General features: G+C 45.2%; 1 protein-coding gene across 6 annotated transcripts in view; it reads left to right on the top strand.

Annotated features, from left to right (window-relative positions):
* The first annotated feature begins 2622 nt into the window (after positions 1-2622).
* The window catches only part of Dag1 (dystroglycan 1), a 59061-nt gene continuing 44362 nt past the window's right edge, over positions 2623-17321 (top strand). Inside the window, exons 1-2 of one of the 6 annotated variants that reach the window (XM_034483736.2) lie at positions 2623-2949; positions 12758-12814. The gene's annotated coding sequence lies outside the window, so the exon portion shown is untranslated. The other 5 variants (XM_034483734.2, XM_076917350.1, XM_034483733.2 and 2 more) reach the window with 5 other exon arrangements.

Raw genomic sequence — 17321 nt, 5'->3', positions numbered from 1 at the left:
GAGAGCAGACTACCAGCTCTACTAGGTCTGAAGAGCCTCAGTCTCAGTCACTTGATCTCCTGAAGAGGACTTCAGTCCTGAAGAGGACTTGATCCCTGAAGAGGACTTCAGGGGCTAACAGCATTGGTCTTTGAACACTTGGCTGCCTTCCTACTGTCTAGGAGCAACTAAGTTACCTGGCTTGGGATGGCTCTCCCTGCTGTAGTTCCAAGGTTGAGTCACTGGGGACCTTTTGCTGAGCTGGAGAATGGCTGGACTGTGGAAATCCTAAAGAGGAGAAAGGCTTTAAACTATCAGAACTAAGGGAAGTAACAGGGACTTAACATTGTAGCCCTCAGCCAGTCTAGAGGACCATGGAAAGAACTGTTCATCTTTCTCTTCAGTATAGAATGAGTTCTAATGATGGCTGTCAAGGACTCAAGAGGATGGTGTTACCTTTTAGCCAGAACAGACTTCCTGTTTTCTAGGGCCTGAAAAAAAAGGGGTGGGGTGGGGTAAGAAGAAACCTCAACTTCAAACAAAAGTGAAGAGAGCAAAGATGCTAAAAATGTAGGGATGCTCTGGGCTGGTGGCGGCGGCCATAGGTCAGATATGCCATGCCAAGACGACTTGAGGAGAGGGAGTAGAAAATACCACGGCTATCTGGGGGGGTGGGGGGGGGCTAGCATTCCAGTTTCGGGAGGTAGGGATTGGAAGGCTTTGGCTGTGAAGACTTCAGGCAAACACTGGTGGTCATGTTTCTAGGACCAGGAAGGAACTTATCTCACCCTTAGGCACTTGCTAGTCAGGTAGAGCATATCCCCTTACTATAATAAGCATAGAACCCTGTGGCCCTGGAAACTATTTGTGTCCACTTAGCAAAAGCAATGCCAAAAAAGGGAGAAGAGGAGCGATTTGGAATCCTGAAACACGTGTTCAGTTAAGGTCTGAAATGTTGCTTCCACGTCTTTGCAAGCAGCAGTGCTCTGGAAGTGTCCTTGATGCTGTATCTTCTGCTGTTTTGTTTTGAAATTGCATCTTATTTATTTATTGACAGGATTTCTCTGTCAATAAATTTCTCTGTGTAGCCTTGGTGGTCCTGTAACTCACTCTACAGACCAGGCTGGCCTTGAACTTAGAACTCAGAGATCCATCTGCCTCTGTCTCTCAAGTCCTGGGATCAGAGGAGTAGGCCACCACCACCTTGCCTTTTACATCATATTTATTGTGTTTTTATTATGCTTGGAGTTAGAGGACAACGTGCCAGAGTTGGTTCTCTCTTTCCACCATGTGGGTTCCGGGGGTCAAACTTAAGTCATCTGGCATTGTGGCAAATGACTTTACTGTTATCTCTCAGCCCCTTGATTAGTTTTTGAGACAAGGTATCACTCTTGGGTATAGCCCAAGTTGGCCTGGAAACTCATTATGCAACCTTGAGTGGCCTTCAATTTACAGCAAGCTTCAGCTTTATGAGTGTAAAGATTACAGATGGTAGCCACCAGGGCCAGCTCATTCTCAGCCTTTTTAAAATGGTACGATCTTGATCTTAGAAGTCAGAATTTGAGAAGCCATTAATTCTTCAGTTTATTAACACCCAAGGGATGATCTGCCGCTGCTCTCCTGGATTTTAGTTCCTCTTCCTTTTCTAGGCTGTATGAGCTAGTCGCCTAAGTATTAAGAAATTGCAAACAGGTATTTGAGGTAGGGCATTCATTCCTGAAAATTGTTTCTTCTAGGCACTTCTGAAGAGAACTACCTGGCCTTTAGGCAGGAATCCCGGGCCGAGTAGCCGCCAGGTCTGTATTCAGAATGTGCTTTACTGATAACAGTGTGTGTTTGAAACTCCAGCCTGGCTCTAGGCCAAAGGGGAATGGATTCATTCTAGCAGTGTGAGGTCAGTTAGGAAGGGAGTGGAGCCCACTACAGTTCTGATTTCCACAGCTATTATCCACTGTCAGGTTTAGTAACTTGTCAAATCTCCAGTCTCTGGAGTTTGGGCCTTCTGGTGAGGCCCAGGAGAGTTAAGAGCTACTTTAGGACCCTCCATAAATGGGGGAGGCCAGATTCTAGCAGTAACCACCCATCTAAAGAATGTGGGCCACCGGGGGTGAGTGACCTGTGCTAGCGGGTCAGAGCTATTTTGAGCTCCAGAGGAGGCATTGGATTTTAGCTTTCTAAGGAGGGGGAGGGGAAGCCTGTTGTAGGGCAAGCACTAAAGAAATGGGTTACCTTCCTCTCCACCCACCCGGATCTGGCCTTAGTTTCTCCATCCTTATTAAGGATAGGGTAACAAGGTCTCTTCCTTTGCTATTGAGAGGGCGCTTCCTGAGTGTTTGGTTTAGATGGCGCTTGCTTTTTGCTCGAAGGAAATTAGGGGGCAGTTGTCTGGTGGCTTGCTGTGGCCGGACCGGTTCGCCGGCCTGTCCATACCTCGGTTTATTCTTCCGGAGAAGTTGGGAAGGGTGCCCCTCCCCCAACGCAGCTAGCAAGAGCTCCCGGCTACCCGGACTGGATAAGGCGTGTCCCGGGACCCACTTGCTCAACTTCGGGGGCGGGGCCTCTACGTTGGGGCGTGGCTTTTGGGGCGGGGGCGTGACAGACCAATGGGCAGAGAGGTGCGGGACGGGGCGGGGCCTGTGCGCGGGTGCGGCGCGCTGCGGGGCCAGCGACGCAGGCAGAAGCGGGCCGCGCGCTGAAGGCCAGTCGGCGCCGCTCAGAGTCGGCCGTGGGATTGGCTGCGGCACTCGCGTGTCAGGCGGTTGCTAGGCTCCGGCCGCGCGCCCCGCCCTCGCGCTCGGCGCCCTCTCACCGCTCCGTACGTGATCGCGCGGAGGCTGCGGCGCGGCGCTCGCGCTCCTGGGGCTCGGGGGCGGCAGCGGCGGCAGCTTCGCACGGAGTCCCCGGGGAGTGGCGGCGGTGTCCCTGGGCCCGGAGGAGCGAACACCTGCCGCGGTCCGCCCGTGGTGCTGGGTGAGTGCGCCGCCCGCCTCTGCCTCCCGGTGCCTGCCTGCTGGGGCCGCGATCCCGGCTGCAGCCGGCGGAGCCTTCCGCGGAACACCTGCTGCTGCTCCCTTTCGGCCCGGGGCGGGGACACAGCCACGGACGTCCTTGCGGGTGAGGAGGCGGCGCCGCCGCCGTCCGTGCGGAGCCGCCCCTCGGCTCTCTGTCCGGTGGCTGAAGGCTTGGGGCTGGAGCTGTGCGCCGCGGCGACGGGCCAGGCCTCAGCCCCAGCCCGCGCTCCCCGGAACGCGGGGCCTGTGCATCGGCCGCGGGCGTGTGCGGCCTGCGGGCTGCCTCCGGGTTTCCAGTGGGGGCCGCGGCCCAGTTAGGCGGCATCTCTACTGTGGGGCTCCTGCCAGAGGCTGGGAAGGGCGCCGCCCCCGCCAAGAGCAGCTTTGAGCTGCTCCAAGTCTTGGGGTTCTTTCCTCCCCCTCGGTCGCGCTTCTTTGGAAGCTTTCTTTACTACCTTTGCAGTGGGTATTTGGGAAACCAGGTTCACTTGAGAATATATTTGGAAAATGTTCCCAGAGGAAACACCGTGTCGACTCAGAGTCCTTTTGCCATAACTCCCAAGTTCATCTATTGACAAACTCAACGGGCAATTAAAAACACACCTATTAATCTCTACAATTTGAGAAGCTTTTGTTGAGTTGAATTACATCAAGATTAGTTTTCATGGTGATGACGAAGTTTTGACTGGTCTGCCTAGTCTGGGACAGTACCTTTATAGCCTAGAGGTCTAACTTAAGAGTTAAGCTTGCTGTTTCCCTAAATAAGCGAGTAGAAGTAGTTCTTGGCGTGGAAGCCAGACTCGTGAAGTGAGGGTGGTGTTTATAGAACATAACTCCAGCTAGAGTTGGGTGTGCTTCCAGATGTTTTGGAGTCTGATGGAGATGGGGCGTTGGAATTATATCAGCTTATATTGTGCTTAATGGACAAGAGACATACTTTTAGAATGTTCTGGTTCAGAAAAAGAATTTCACGGTAAAGGGTTGTACAAATCAATGGTTTAAATATGGAGAATTGAAATTCTTTTTGCCTTGAAGTCAAGGACGTGGCCTGCATGCTTAAAGGACATAGGGGCTGTTGGAGAAATCAGATTTCACTAGGGAGTTAGTTGCAAGGTGTATGGGATCCTGTGTGAAGGTAGGAGTGAATGGCACAGCACCTGGTGGGGACGTGAAAGTATTGTTGATATGTACCTCTATTGAAATTGTCACCGGACAAGTCCTCATCATTCTAAAAAAACTGATTTGGCAAAGTGCATTTATTTAGTAAATGTTTGGCTTTCGTCCCTGAGGATTTCTGGGTATGACTTGGGGGCCCATGTAACGTATCTTGCTTTGTCCTGAACTGATTTTGGGTTCAGTGAGTGAGAATCAGAACCCATGATTAGTAGCTGCTGCCTTCAGAATGTGCTTACATGGTAGCCTGAAGAGAGCCTTCCTGAGCTGTGTGTGGCTTTCAGGGCTAACAAGAATTAGCTGGGGGACATAAAGGCTTGTACACCCAGAACCACATGTACATGTGTGTCTAAAATAGTGCCTGGGAGTCTTCCAGCTAGACAGGTGGGAGCTCTGGGCCTTCTTTGCACATAGGAGCTCCAACCTCCTAGAGTATAGGAGCTCGAGAATGCTTTTAATCGTTTGAGTGGCACAATCTAGATCTAGTTTAGAAAGAGATATGTTGGTGGCATGTAGGGAGTGTCAGAGATTGTCAGGACCTCTGGTAGTGAAGTCAGCCAACTGAGAGGAGGGAGGACGAGACTGAAAAGGTAGTACAAAGTGAATGGCTAGCCTAATGGGGGAGGAAGCCTGAATTCAGGAATGTGCAGGCCAGAAGTCCAAGTATGACCAAGGATTTAAAGCCATTGGGCTGGGAGTGGGGGTTTAAAGCTATGGGGTTATGGCTCAGTGGTAGATATTCTGCATATCATGGGTGAACTTCTAATTCTAAGTTTGAATCTCCAAAACAAATCTCCAAACTTTTGGTTGTTGGGACAGGGTCTCTTGAAGCCCATGCTGGTTTAAATCCATTTAGTAATGAGGCTAGCATTAAACTACTGACTCTCAGCCTTTACTTCTTTTTTTTTTTCTTTTTCGAGACAGGGTTTCTCTGTGTAGTCCTGGCTGTCCTGGAACTTACTCTGTAGATCACCGCCCAGCCAGCCTTTACCTCCTAAATTCAGGGATTAGGCTTGAACCACTATACTTAACCTTTAGAACTCTTGACTTCTGAATGGGTGGCTGATAGATTTTCTTGTCTGTTAGGTATTAAGAATGAGGGGACTTGCCGGGAGGTGGTGGCGCACACCTTTAATCCCAGCATTTGGGAGGCAGAGACAGGCGGATTTCTGAGTTCGAGGCCAGCCTGGTCTACAGAGTGAGTTCCAGGACAGCCAGGGCTACACAGAGAAACCCTGTCTTGAAAAAACAAACAAACAAACAAACAAAAAAAAAAAGAATGAGGGGACTTGGAGGAATTGGGGGGAGTTTACTTTGTTTGATGTTGATGCTTAGAAAAGGAGAGATCTAGCATTTGATTGTTAAAAAAAACAGAGCGAGCTTGGTTTAGTGTGGTAGCTGTAAATCCTCGGATTCAAGGAATCTGAGACAAGACCTTAAGATTGGGAGTTAGAGGGCAGTCTGAACTTTGCTTTGAAACCATGTTTCCAAACTAACATACCTACCCTGTATTTGAACATGGGGCATTGCATTTCCTTTTTTTTTTTTCTTCCCCTTTGAGACATGGTCTCATTACTTTAGCTCTGGCTGTCTTAGAACTCACTGAATAGACCAGGCTGGTTTCAAACTCAGAGAGCCTTCTGCCTCTGCTTCTTTCATGCTGGGATTAAAGGATCAGCCACCATGCTTAGCATGTTCAGTCTTTTGCCTTACAGATGTAAGTTTCCCTACTTCCTCAGTTATGGTCAGTTATGGCATGGACTGATACCATTTGCAGTTGAAGGTCTTGCATTTCTGCTTTGTGTGCATTGTTCTGATACTCCGGAGAAAATTTTTGAAAACTTCTGTGGGTGTGGCTTAAACACATTCATGAGGGTGCACTTATAAGTGGGAGCCAGATGAGAACGTCTTTCTCTACTACTTGCCACAGAGGCTCTCACTAAACTTGAAGCTTATCATTTCACCTACACTAGCTGGCTGGATAGTTCTGGGATCTGCCTGTCTGTCCCCCACAACCCCAGTACTGTTGTTGCAGTACAAGTACATGCAATCCTGCCTGCCCAGCTTGGGATCCAGTCCTTGCCTTTAGCACGCACTCCAGTGTACAGAGGCATTACTCTAGCTCCTGAAGAAATTGAGCCACAGACAAAAGAACATGCCCACACTTTATCACAGAATACAGACTCGGGATTTGTTGCTGTTCTGTTTTCTTTTTCTGTATTTATTTTTAATGATTTATTTATTTTTTTTGTGTATGCATCTGTGTCTCTGTGAGTGCACACCTAGGCTCCTGAAGAAGAGGGCGTTGATCCTTTGGAACTGGAGTTATAGATGGTCCCTAGCCTCCCGTATGGCTGCTGGGGTCTGAGCTCAGGTTCTTTGGAAGAGCAACAAATGCTCTAACTGCTGAGCTACCTCTCCAGTCCCTTGTTTGTATGTGTGTGTGTTTATGTATGTATGTATGTATGTTTTGAGACAGGGATTCTTTGTGTATCCCTGGCTGTCCTGGAACTCACTGTAGGCCAGGTTGGCCTCAAATTCACAGAGATCCACCCATCTCCGTTTCCCAAGTGCTGGAATCAAAGGCATGTACCACCACTGCTTGGCCCTTGGTTTTTTTTTTTTTTTGTGTGTGTGTGTTTTTTTTTTTTTTTGGGGGGGGGGAGGGGGGGTTTACACAGTGCAGGCTGGTCTTAAACTCCCTGTGTAGCTGAAGATGGCCTTGAACTTCTGATTCTCCTGCTTTTCACGTGCTGAGTGCTAGTGCCATGGGTGTTTGCCACCATGCTTGGCCCTCAGAAATACAATCTTGCTGGAGGAAGTTAAAAAGATAAAGATAGCTTAGTGGTTTAGGGTACCTTTTGTTCTTCAGAGGACCCTGATTTAATTTTCAGCATCCATATGTGGCTCACAATCCTAGAACTGGAGTATAGACAGGATCCAGTGCCCTCTTCTGACATCTCTGCTCACTAGGCATACATATAGTACATTCAGGCAAAACATACACATAAAATAAAAATAATTTAAAAGAGTCCTTGCCATTTTTGTAGCAGACCTGAGTTCAGTTCCCAGAACCCATGTAGAGTAGCTCACAATTGCCTGTAACTCCGGCTCAGGGACTTAGAGCTTCCTAGCTTTAACAGGCACCTGCATGCATGTGCACACAGATACATAAAGCAACAGCAGGAAGGTCAGTGTCTGTAATTCTAAAAAGTGTAAACAGCCACAAAAGACTTTGTTTGTTTGTTTGTTTGTTTTGGTTTTTCGAAAAAGACTTGACACTCACTCATTGGATATTCTGGAAGGTTGGAGCCAGAGTGCTACATAGAGGGCCTTAGAGGAACTGAGAGCCCTGAGGTCTTAGAGCATAGCTGCAATGATCAATTTTGCTTTTTAAGAAGTATTAGGATTGGAGAGATGGCTTAGCAGTTAAGAGCATTGGCTGTTCTTGAGGTCCTGAGTTCAATTCCCAGTACCCACATGGTAGCTCACAACCTTCTATAACTGGGATCCAATTGCCTTAACTGGCGTGCAGATATACATGCAGACAAAGCATCCATATACATTAAAAAAAAAAAAGAGAGAGAAACAGCAGTAGCATTAGTGTTAGAATTAGTGTTAGTATTAGTGTGTTAGTGTTAATAGTGTTAGTATTATCTTAGTGTTAGTATTAGTGTTAGTCATTGCTTTGAACTAGTGGACTTGAACCACCAGGTCAGTAGTAAGGAGTGAGGTGGAGAGAAACTAAGTTCAAAACAGGAGTTTTGAAGGTGTGTGGGACCTGTTGAGTAGAAAGGTCAGGAAGTGACGAAGCAGAGACTCGGAATACAAGAGTGATCACTTTGGCACAGAGAACACTTTGTGTCTTTGTAACTGGCAGGATTGATGAGCTACTTGTGCACACTAGGCAGGGGCTTGATCTTGAAATACCCAACTATTCTGTTGCCTCTCACTCCCCAATTGTGTTTGTTGTTGTTGTTGTTTTTTGAGGCAGAATCTTATTAGCTCAAGCTAGCTTCAGACTTGCAGTCCTCCTGTGTCAGTATCTGGAGCATTAGAATTAGAAGTGTGTACCATCATGACTAGCTTCCATAACTTTTCTCTCTCTTTCCCCCCTCTGGACACATCTCATTGTAGCTCAGGTTAGCCTGGCACGCAGTCTGTCATTCAGGCATGCCTGTGTCTCGTGATTCCTTCCTTAGGCGTGTAGTTTTTTATAGGCTTGATGAGGAGTACAGTTAATGTAGTGGAATGGCAGGTGACAATAGGCCCATTTTATGGAAGGTCCAAGAAAAAGAAGAGGTCTTAGCTGTACGTAGTGGTACATGCTTACAGTCTCAGCTCTTTCTGTATTGGGAGGCTGAGGAATTCCAGGCCAGGTTGGGCTACATACATGGCATGTACATGCCGACCAGGAGAAAGAAAAGAGAGGTATTGAAGAGAAGAGTTGAGGCTAACCCTAGACAGGAAGTTGGTTATGAGAGCTATTTCCTTATCTGCATTAGACTTGAGTAGTTGCAGATTGTGATTGCATGTGTATAAAAACCCTCCAGTGTCAGAAGATACGAGGCCTCATATGGTCATCAAAGAGCAAGAGGCTGTGAGAGAACTTGTACAGGTAGGGTGTTGTTAAGTGTGTGCTGGTCAAGGTTTTCCCTCCTCCTTGCCTCTTTCCACATAAAGAACATTTTTTTTTTTTTGTATCTTTGCCACCATTTTAAGCCTCTTTTTTCTTTTTTCTCCCTCCCTCTCTTACTTACTTTCTTTTTCTTTTCTTCTAGATAGGGTTTCTCTTAGCCCTGGATGTTCTGGAGCTCACTATGTAGACCAGGCTGGCCTCAAACTCAGATCCACCTGCCTCTGCCTATCGAGTGCTGGAACTAAAGTCACTGAACCACTCCGTTTAGCTCCAAACCATTTCCTACTAGACCCTCTTACTCTGTCTCCTCCAGTTGACTGTGTCGACACTGTAGGCTGAGAGTAAGGTGATGGTCTTGCTAGCTAGTCTGATAATTTCATACTAAGTCTTTTGTGGTTTTGTTTGTTTGGTTGTTTTTTGTTGTTGTTTTGATTTTCAAGACAGAGTTTCTCTGTGTATGGCTATCCTGGAACTCATTGGTAGACTAGGCTGCCTTAAACTCACAGAGATCTGTCTACCTTTGCATCTCAAGTGCTGGGATTAAAGGCATTCATCACCCACCACCCAGGTCATATTAGTTTTTGTAGCCCATACTTTAGTTATTCAAACAGTCTTCCTAGGTTGGGAGTAATGGTACTATAATTTCATCTCTCAGGCTGAGGCTGAAAGTTGGAGGCTAGCCTTTGCTACATAGTGAGGCACTGTCTCAATGTAGACAACCTCCCACCAAAATCAAAACTGTCCAGCTAAAACCCCAAGCAGCCGATGGAAGAAAACAGGCCATCCTTAGTCACGCACTCAACTGTTCGTCCTGGCCAGTCATCCCCCTTCACTCTGATCACTAGTGATACTGCTCCAACAGCAGTTTCTATAAATAGAGATTTAGAGTAGTTTACAAAATTGCACCAGCTACAGGGCCTAATTTAGCTTTAATGAATAGGGTTTCCTATTTTTCTTGCTTGGGTTTGGTAAGTAAGCAGTTTTTGTCTTTGGGTCCGGGTGGAGAGAGAGATGGGCTGCTGTAGCAGGGGTTCGTAAACTACAGATATCAAAGGTGGTAAGTCATTCTGTGAAGGAAACCTACACAAGTCAAGCAATAAATGGATTTCACTTGACTCGTATTTTATTTGTTTTTTTGTTTGTTTGACGATGTCTCATTCTAGCTCTGGCTCGTCTGGAATGCTGTATGTAGGCCTGGATGGGCTCGCACTGGAATTGATCCTCCTGCCTTTGCTTTTCCAGTACTGGTAGCACAGGCCTGATATTTTGATTTAAATCTTTATGCATATGTAAAATAATATGTGTATGTTTTTAAAATATGTGTGTATGATGTGTGTTTCTGAGGGCATGCATGTGCACGACACATGCGGAGGCGTTATAACGTTATAGAATCAGTTCTTATGTATACCCTACTATGGATTTATTTTATTTATTTATTTATTTATTTATTTTGGTTTTTCGAGACAGGGTTTCTCTGTATAGCCCTGGCTGTCCTGGAACTCACTCTGTAGACCAGGCTGGCCTCAAACTCAGAAATCCGCCTGCCTCTGCCTCCCAAGTGCTGGATTAAAGGCGTGCGCCACCACCGCCCGACCTACTATGGATTTATAATCCACCCCAGATACATGATACACATAAGTGTATATTGTCTGACTGTCTGTCTGTCTGTCTTGTCAGTTTGTCTATGAATGAATGAGCTTGTAGCCCAGGTTGGTCTCAGACTCACTGTTGGATGACCAGACTTGCTATTTAATGGAAGGTGACCTTCAACTTCTGACCTTCTTGCTTGTAGCTCCAAGTGCTACGGTCACAGATGTGCACTGCCACACTCAGATGATAAGATCAAATCCTGGGTTTATACATGTCCAACCAGCAGGCAGCAAGCAGCTACATTTCCAGCTACATTTACAGAATCAATACTGTAAGAAAAAATTAGAATAACAGTATTCTAAACAATAAGGATGTATAACTGAAAAAGACCTATGAGATGGCTCAGCAATTAAGGCACTTGTCACCAAACCTGACAACCTGAGTTCATCTCCAAAACTCACATGGTTGAAGGAAAGAATTAGCTCCCACAAGTTGTCCTGTGACCTCTGCATACACTGTGGTATTCCCTTCCCAAATAAATGTGAAAACAAAACAAACAAACAAAAAAACCCCAAAACTTAAAGAGCTCAGCTGGAGCCAGGAGTAGGCACATGCTTTTAATCCTAGTACAGAGGCAGAGGTAGGTGGATCCCTGAGAATTCTAGGCCAGCCTGATCTACATAGCAAGTTTCAGGCCAGTCAGGACTATGTAGTGTGACCCTATTGGAACAAAACAACAACAGCAAAAACAAACAAACAAACAAACAAACAAAAAAACCCAAACTCAACTGATGGTTCTGGAGAGGTGGTTTAGAGCACTTGGGAACTCAGGGTCAGTTCCCAGCACCTACATGGCAGCTGATAGCATTTTTAACCCCAGGTCCAGAGGACCCATTGCCCTCATCTAGCCTTTGTGGGTACTACTTAGATGTTGTGAACAGACATATATATGCAGGCAAAATACCCATACACAAAAATAAATATAAAAAACCAAATAGATCTCCAAAAACAAAACTCAGCTGGAGACAGGTATATTTGCTCAAGCCTGTAATCTCAGTACTGAAGGCTAAAGCAGGAGAGTTGTCCTAAAGTTTAAGACAAACCTGAGCTACTTAGTGCATTCCCTGGGTTACCAGCTGAGACTTTGTTCAAAACAACCCTCAAAAAAGGAAGAAGGAAAAAGAAAGTGACAAATATTCAGCAGATTATTCCCTCTAGTATCCTGTTTTTGTTTTTTGTTTTAAATATCAATAGGGAAGTGAGTGATGTAGTTCTTTGGGAGAATTCTTAATTGCCAGGCATGCATAAAACACTGGTTTCAATCCCCAGAATTATATAAGCCAGGGATGATGATGCCAGCCTGAATCTTAGACATAGACACACAGTTGTACAGACACAACACACACACGCACACGCACACGCACACGCACACACACGCGCGCGCGAGCGCCATCAAAACAATGGAGCTGAGATGGCAGCATGCACTTGCTGTTCTTGCAAAGGACCCTAGTTTTGGCTCCCAGAAACTGTAGGCGGCCCACAGTCCTCCATATTCCAGTTCTAGGGAATCTGACCCTTTTTTCTGAACTTTGCTGACACCAGGCACACACATGGTGTATACATACATTTGTACATTTGTACATACTTACAGGTGAACACTCATACACATAAATCTAGAAATAAGAAAAACCCTAAAAGGAAAAACACTGTTGTCCAAAATGTATATATGGTGGCATACCCCTGTAGTCCCAGCACTTGGGATGTAGAGGCAGGAGGATTGGAAGTTTAAGGCCAGCCTCAGCTATATAGCTAAGTTAGAAGGCAACCTAGGTTATATGAGAACCTGTTTTAAAAATTCAGAGCTGAGCATGGTAGTCTGTACCTTTAATCTTGGGAGACAGAGACGGGCAGATCTATGTGTGGCTAGCCTGGTCTACATAGAGAGTTCCAAGCCACCCAGGGATACATAGACCTTGTCTCACTAACGTGAGTGGGGGCGCTGAGGAAACAGCAAAACCGGCAATGGCAGCACACACTTGTAATCTCAGCACTGGAAGGTGGAGCCAGCAGGATCTTGAGTTGAAAGCTGGCCTGGTAAACATGAAAAAGAAAGGGGGAAAAAAAAAAAACCCAAAAGCACAAAAAATAGATGTTGGAATTAGTTTTATATCTTTGCTATGTGAAACTTCATAACTTTTGGTCTTGAGTGAATTACACATCAAACATTTCATTTCTTTACAGTGGTCTTTTGACAAGCAGGGTGACTAATGGGTGAGTTGGTCAGAAGACTGAAGTGGCATTGCCTACGTCTTCTGTGTGGGTTATTTCAGTTTGGGCACTCAACACTATTCTTCTGTTCCTCCAGGGCCTGTGCTCTCCAGGAAGATAGGGCTTTCAAAGCTGCCTGGCACTGGAAGGTGAGGTAAGACACTTGAAAAAATTCTGCAAAGGAGAGGGATAGTGAACTACTAGGCAACACAGTTAACCATTTAGTTCTAAAGCAGTGACAGAGGAGAGAGCTGTCAGATAATACCCGTATTTACTTAGTGGCATCTAGGGATGGAGCCCAGGCCCTAAAGCATGTTAGGTAGGCACTCTGTATCACTGAGATACATTCTTTCACCATGTGAGTCTTGGGGTTCAAACTCAGGTTATCAGGTGTGGGTGGCAAGTACCAATATTCCAGGCTGGTCCAAGGGGTCAGTGGCTTTTGTAGCCATACAGACAAGTCTAAATGTCCCCATCTTTAAGAGTATGTATTGCCACAGATCCATTCTTTTTGAGACAGTCACAACCCCTGGTGGCTGGGCCAGTTGGAGGGGAGCTCAAGGGCAAGTGAAACACTTTGACAGGGTGTGTCATATTCAGGGAGACAGTGGCCAGTACCCAACTTGGTTGCCTTTTTTGGTATTTGCTCTGGTGTCTATGAACAAACTCCCCTTATGAAATTCTTTTTACTAATTGGTATTTATATTTTGGAACAAAACAATGGAGTTTTTTTTTGTTTGTTTTGAGACTGGATCTTACTATGCAGCCCTGGGTGGGTTAGAACTTTGTATAGAACATGTTGGCCTGAAACTCAGAGATCTGCCTACTTCTGCCTTTCAAATGCTAGGATTAAAGTAATGTACCATCACATTGGTAATGTTTCTCTGTGTAGCTTTGGCTGGCCTAGAACTAGCTCTGTAGACCAGGCAGGCCTTAAACTCAGAGATCTGTTTGCCTCTGCCTTACAAATGCTGGCATTAAAGGTATGTATGCCCCCCGACCCCCAGCTGGTCCTGAATTTTTTAAGAATTAATTTTTGTCAGGTAGTGGTGACTCAGGCCTTTAATCCCAGCACTTGCAGACAGACACGATGGCTCTCTGAGTTCAAGGGTAGCCTCTTCTATCATTGAAAAGCCCAAGCCCGGTTTCCAACCACAAAAGGTTAACATACATAGTGTGGGTTTCAAAATAATGAGATTTGAAGACCTTCCTCTTTTGATTTTGCAAGTGTTTTGGTTATCTTTTCTTTTATCCCTGTAGCTATGCTGGTAACACTATGCTAGAGAAACGACTCAGCAGTTACAAGTATATGCTGCTTTGTCATCGCATCCAAGTTTGGTTTCCAGCACTCACATAGTTCACAGCTACTCATAACTCCAGTTCCAGAGAATTGAACTCTTTCTAGCTTCTGCAGGCACAGGCATGCATGTGATACACAGACATACATGCAGGCAAAACATTATACACATAAAATAAAAATAACAGTGAAGATGATTCTAAGATTTTCTATGGTGCAAATGAAGTTTCTCATTGATTGTCATAAATATCTCTCTTAATTAGCTCAAGTTATTCTGTAAGGCTAGCTAGCTTGAATGTGTATTACTGGGGATTGAACTTGGAGCTTAAGCATGCTAGGCAAGTGCTTTACCACTGGGCTAGATCTCCAGCCCTTTTAAATTTTGAGACAGGATTGTAAGTTCCCCAGTCCAGTGTCCAAATGTTTCTGTATTCCATACTGGTCTGTAACTTACTTCAGCCTTCCAAATTCTGGGATTACAGGGCCTGGAGAGATGACTCGGTAGCTGAGAGCTTATACTGATTTTCCAGAAGACATGAATCTGATTCCCAGCATCCACATCAGACCACTCAGAACCACTTGTAATTCCAGTTTTGGCATATCCAATACCTTTAGCCTTCAAAGGCATTTTTACTTATGTGCACATAGCTCCTCCTCCTCCAAGTTATTAAAATAAAGGTTTTTTTTTTTTTTTTTTTTTTTAAGATTTTATTTATTTATTCTACATATATGAGTACACTGTAGTTGTCTTCAGGCAAGCCAGAAGAGGGCGTCAGATCTAATTGCAGATGGTTGTGAGCCACCATGTGGTTGCTGGGAATTGAACTCAGGACCTCTGGAAGAGCAGTCAGTGCTCTTAACCACTGAGCCATCTCTCCAGCCCCTAAAATAAAGTCTTTAAATGAAATAAAGTCTTTAAATGATAGGATTTCAGGTGTGTGTCTTCATTCCTGGCCTCTAACAAAATTTTGCCAAGAAACGTAATATAGAAAACAATCAAATTCTAAATGTAATTTAAAAAATGTAGATATTAATTAGAACCTTGGACATCATTCATTTTTTTTTGGACACTAATTTTTTTGGGTGGAGGTGTGTTTTGAAACAGGGCTTCTCTGTGTAGCCCTGGATGTCCTGGAACTTCCTCTGTAGACCAGGCTAGCCTTGAACCCAGAGATCTTCTTGCCTTTGATTTCTGAGTGCTGGGATGAAAGGCGTGTACTACCATGTCTGCCTTTCTGGACACTGATTTGTTATCGAATATTTATGTAAAACAAATTTCTATCATTATAAATATTCTGTGTATATTTCCTTGCTTGAGCTGGGAGATTGTCTTTGTATCAAATCTGGCATGAGCTCAGGTAGCCTTGCTAAGGGAGAGTCCAGCCTGGGGACCTTGAGTAGGGTTAAATTCTGGGTTTAGGGAAAAATAAAGTTGATTGTTAAGTGTCACATTTTTAGATCTTTGAGCTGCATTGGAAAGATTGAATTGCCTGAATGGGAAATTTTGGTAGGAGAGTAGAAGAGAGTCTTTTTATTAAAGATCTAAAAATAGAGTCCATTAAAGTCACAAATAGATAACAGTAGATTCCTGTCTCACTCTTTCCTGCTCTGGGTTTGTGCTTCCAGCTGTTGCTCCTGCTTACCTGGAGGAGATGACAGTATTTTAAATATTGAGTAAATGTAGACCCAAGCCCTGAGTAGTGTACTGATCTGTGTAGACCCCTAACACTTGAGCACGCCAGTCTGAAAATATGATTGGTGAGCTGGGGGTACAACATGAGAATCTGACTCAAGCGGGGCAGGGGCCAGAGAATGACTGAGCTCCTTGGAACAGGAGGAAATCTTTAGCAGAAAGCCGATTGATTATTCTGTTCTCATTGCCATCCTTGAACTGACATGACAGGGCTTGTGGGTAACCTGTGTTCTCAGAGCCCTTAGTGTTGTTTGCCTTCTAGTTGGAATTGCTGGCAACAGGCCTCCTGTGGCCATCTAGTTTACCTGAGTTAATTGATAGCATTTCAGGTCACTTTCTTTTAAGAGGAGGGGTCCTCTCTGATCTTAACAGCTGAAGAAAATGACTTACTTCCTGTTTAGGCTTCTGAAAAGTGCCCTTTCCCTCTGGTGTGAGGGGGTGGAGGAATGTCCTGGCCTCCCGTCTTCCATCCTGTCATGGGGCTCCAGGGATAATAGAGTCTATTGTGGGCTGTGCCCAAGGCTTCAGTGTCAGCTTTTCTGTGGCCTCTGTGTCTGGGCTGCTGTAGTAACTGGGTGTTGGGCTGGGCCTGTCTCACCATGCTGTATTGCTGCTGAGGACTCTGGAACATGATGCTTATATCTTGGCCTTGGGTCTGAATTCTGATATTTTGTCATGTTTTGTTTTTTTGAGATATGGCCTTACTTTATGGTATAGGCTGACCTTGAACTTGAACTCTTCCTGCCTTCTGAGTGCTGGAGTATAAAGTCATAGTTAGTTTATGCTGTGTTTTCATTTGAGGTGCTGAGAGTTCCTATCCAGGGCCTTGCCTGTACTAAGCTAAGCAAGCAGTCTACCAGAGTTACCTATCCAGCTCCTCATATTTTTTGTTTGTTTGTATGTTTGTTTGTTTGTTTTCGAGACAGGGTTTCTCTTTGTAGCCCTGACTGTCCTGGAATTAGCTCTATAGACCAGGCTGATCTGGAACTCACGGAGATCCACCTGTGTCTGCCTCCTGAGTGCTGGGATTAAAGGCATGTGCTACCACGCCCAGCTTTTTGATAAACATTCTCTTTTATTTTTTTTCCTTTCTCTCTCTCTCTCTCTCTCTCTCTCTCTCTCTCTCTCTCTCTCTCTCTCTCTTTAAGATTTATTTATTTTATTTATTTGAATACACTGTAGGTATCTTCACGTACACCAGAAGAGGGCATCAGATCCCATTACTGATGGTTGTAAGCCACCATGTGGTTGCTGGGAATTGAACTCAGGACCTTTGGAAGAGCAGTCAGTGCTCTTGACTGCTGAGCCAGCCCCTACTTATTTTGATTTTTATTGCTGCTCAAACTTACTGAAGATGTTAAGTGCTGGTCATGCTAGCAGGTAAGAGGCTTTTAACAGTTTTTTTTTTTTCTGTTTTGATGCTGGAGATTGAACCCAGAATTGTGTACATGTTAATTTAAGCATGTACCCTACCACTGAGGTATACCTTAGCCCCAGGTTTCTTTAAAAATAGGCTTGTGGGCTGGAGAGATGGCTCAGTGGTTAAGAGCACTGCCTGCTCTTCTAGAGGTCCTGAGTTCAATTTCCAGCAACCACATGGTGGCTCACAACCATCTGTAATGGAATCTGATGCCCTCTTCTGGTGTGTCTGAAGACAGTGACAGTGTGTAC

The sequence above is a fragment of the Arvicanthis niloticus genome, chromosome 21, assembly GCF_011762505.2.
Source record: "Arvicanthis niloticus isolate mArvNil1 chromosome 21, mArvNil1.pat.X, whole genome shotgun sequence".
Lineage (NCBI taxonomy): Eukaryota > Metazoa > Chordata > Mammalia > Rodentia > Muridae > Arvicanthis > Arvicanthis niloticus.
The sequence above is the reverse complement of the archived record's forward strand: the minus strand, read 5'-3'. Positions and strand labels throughout refer to the sequence as shown.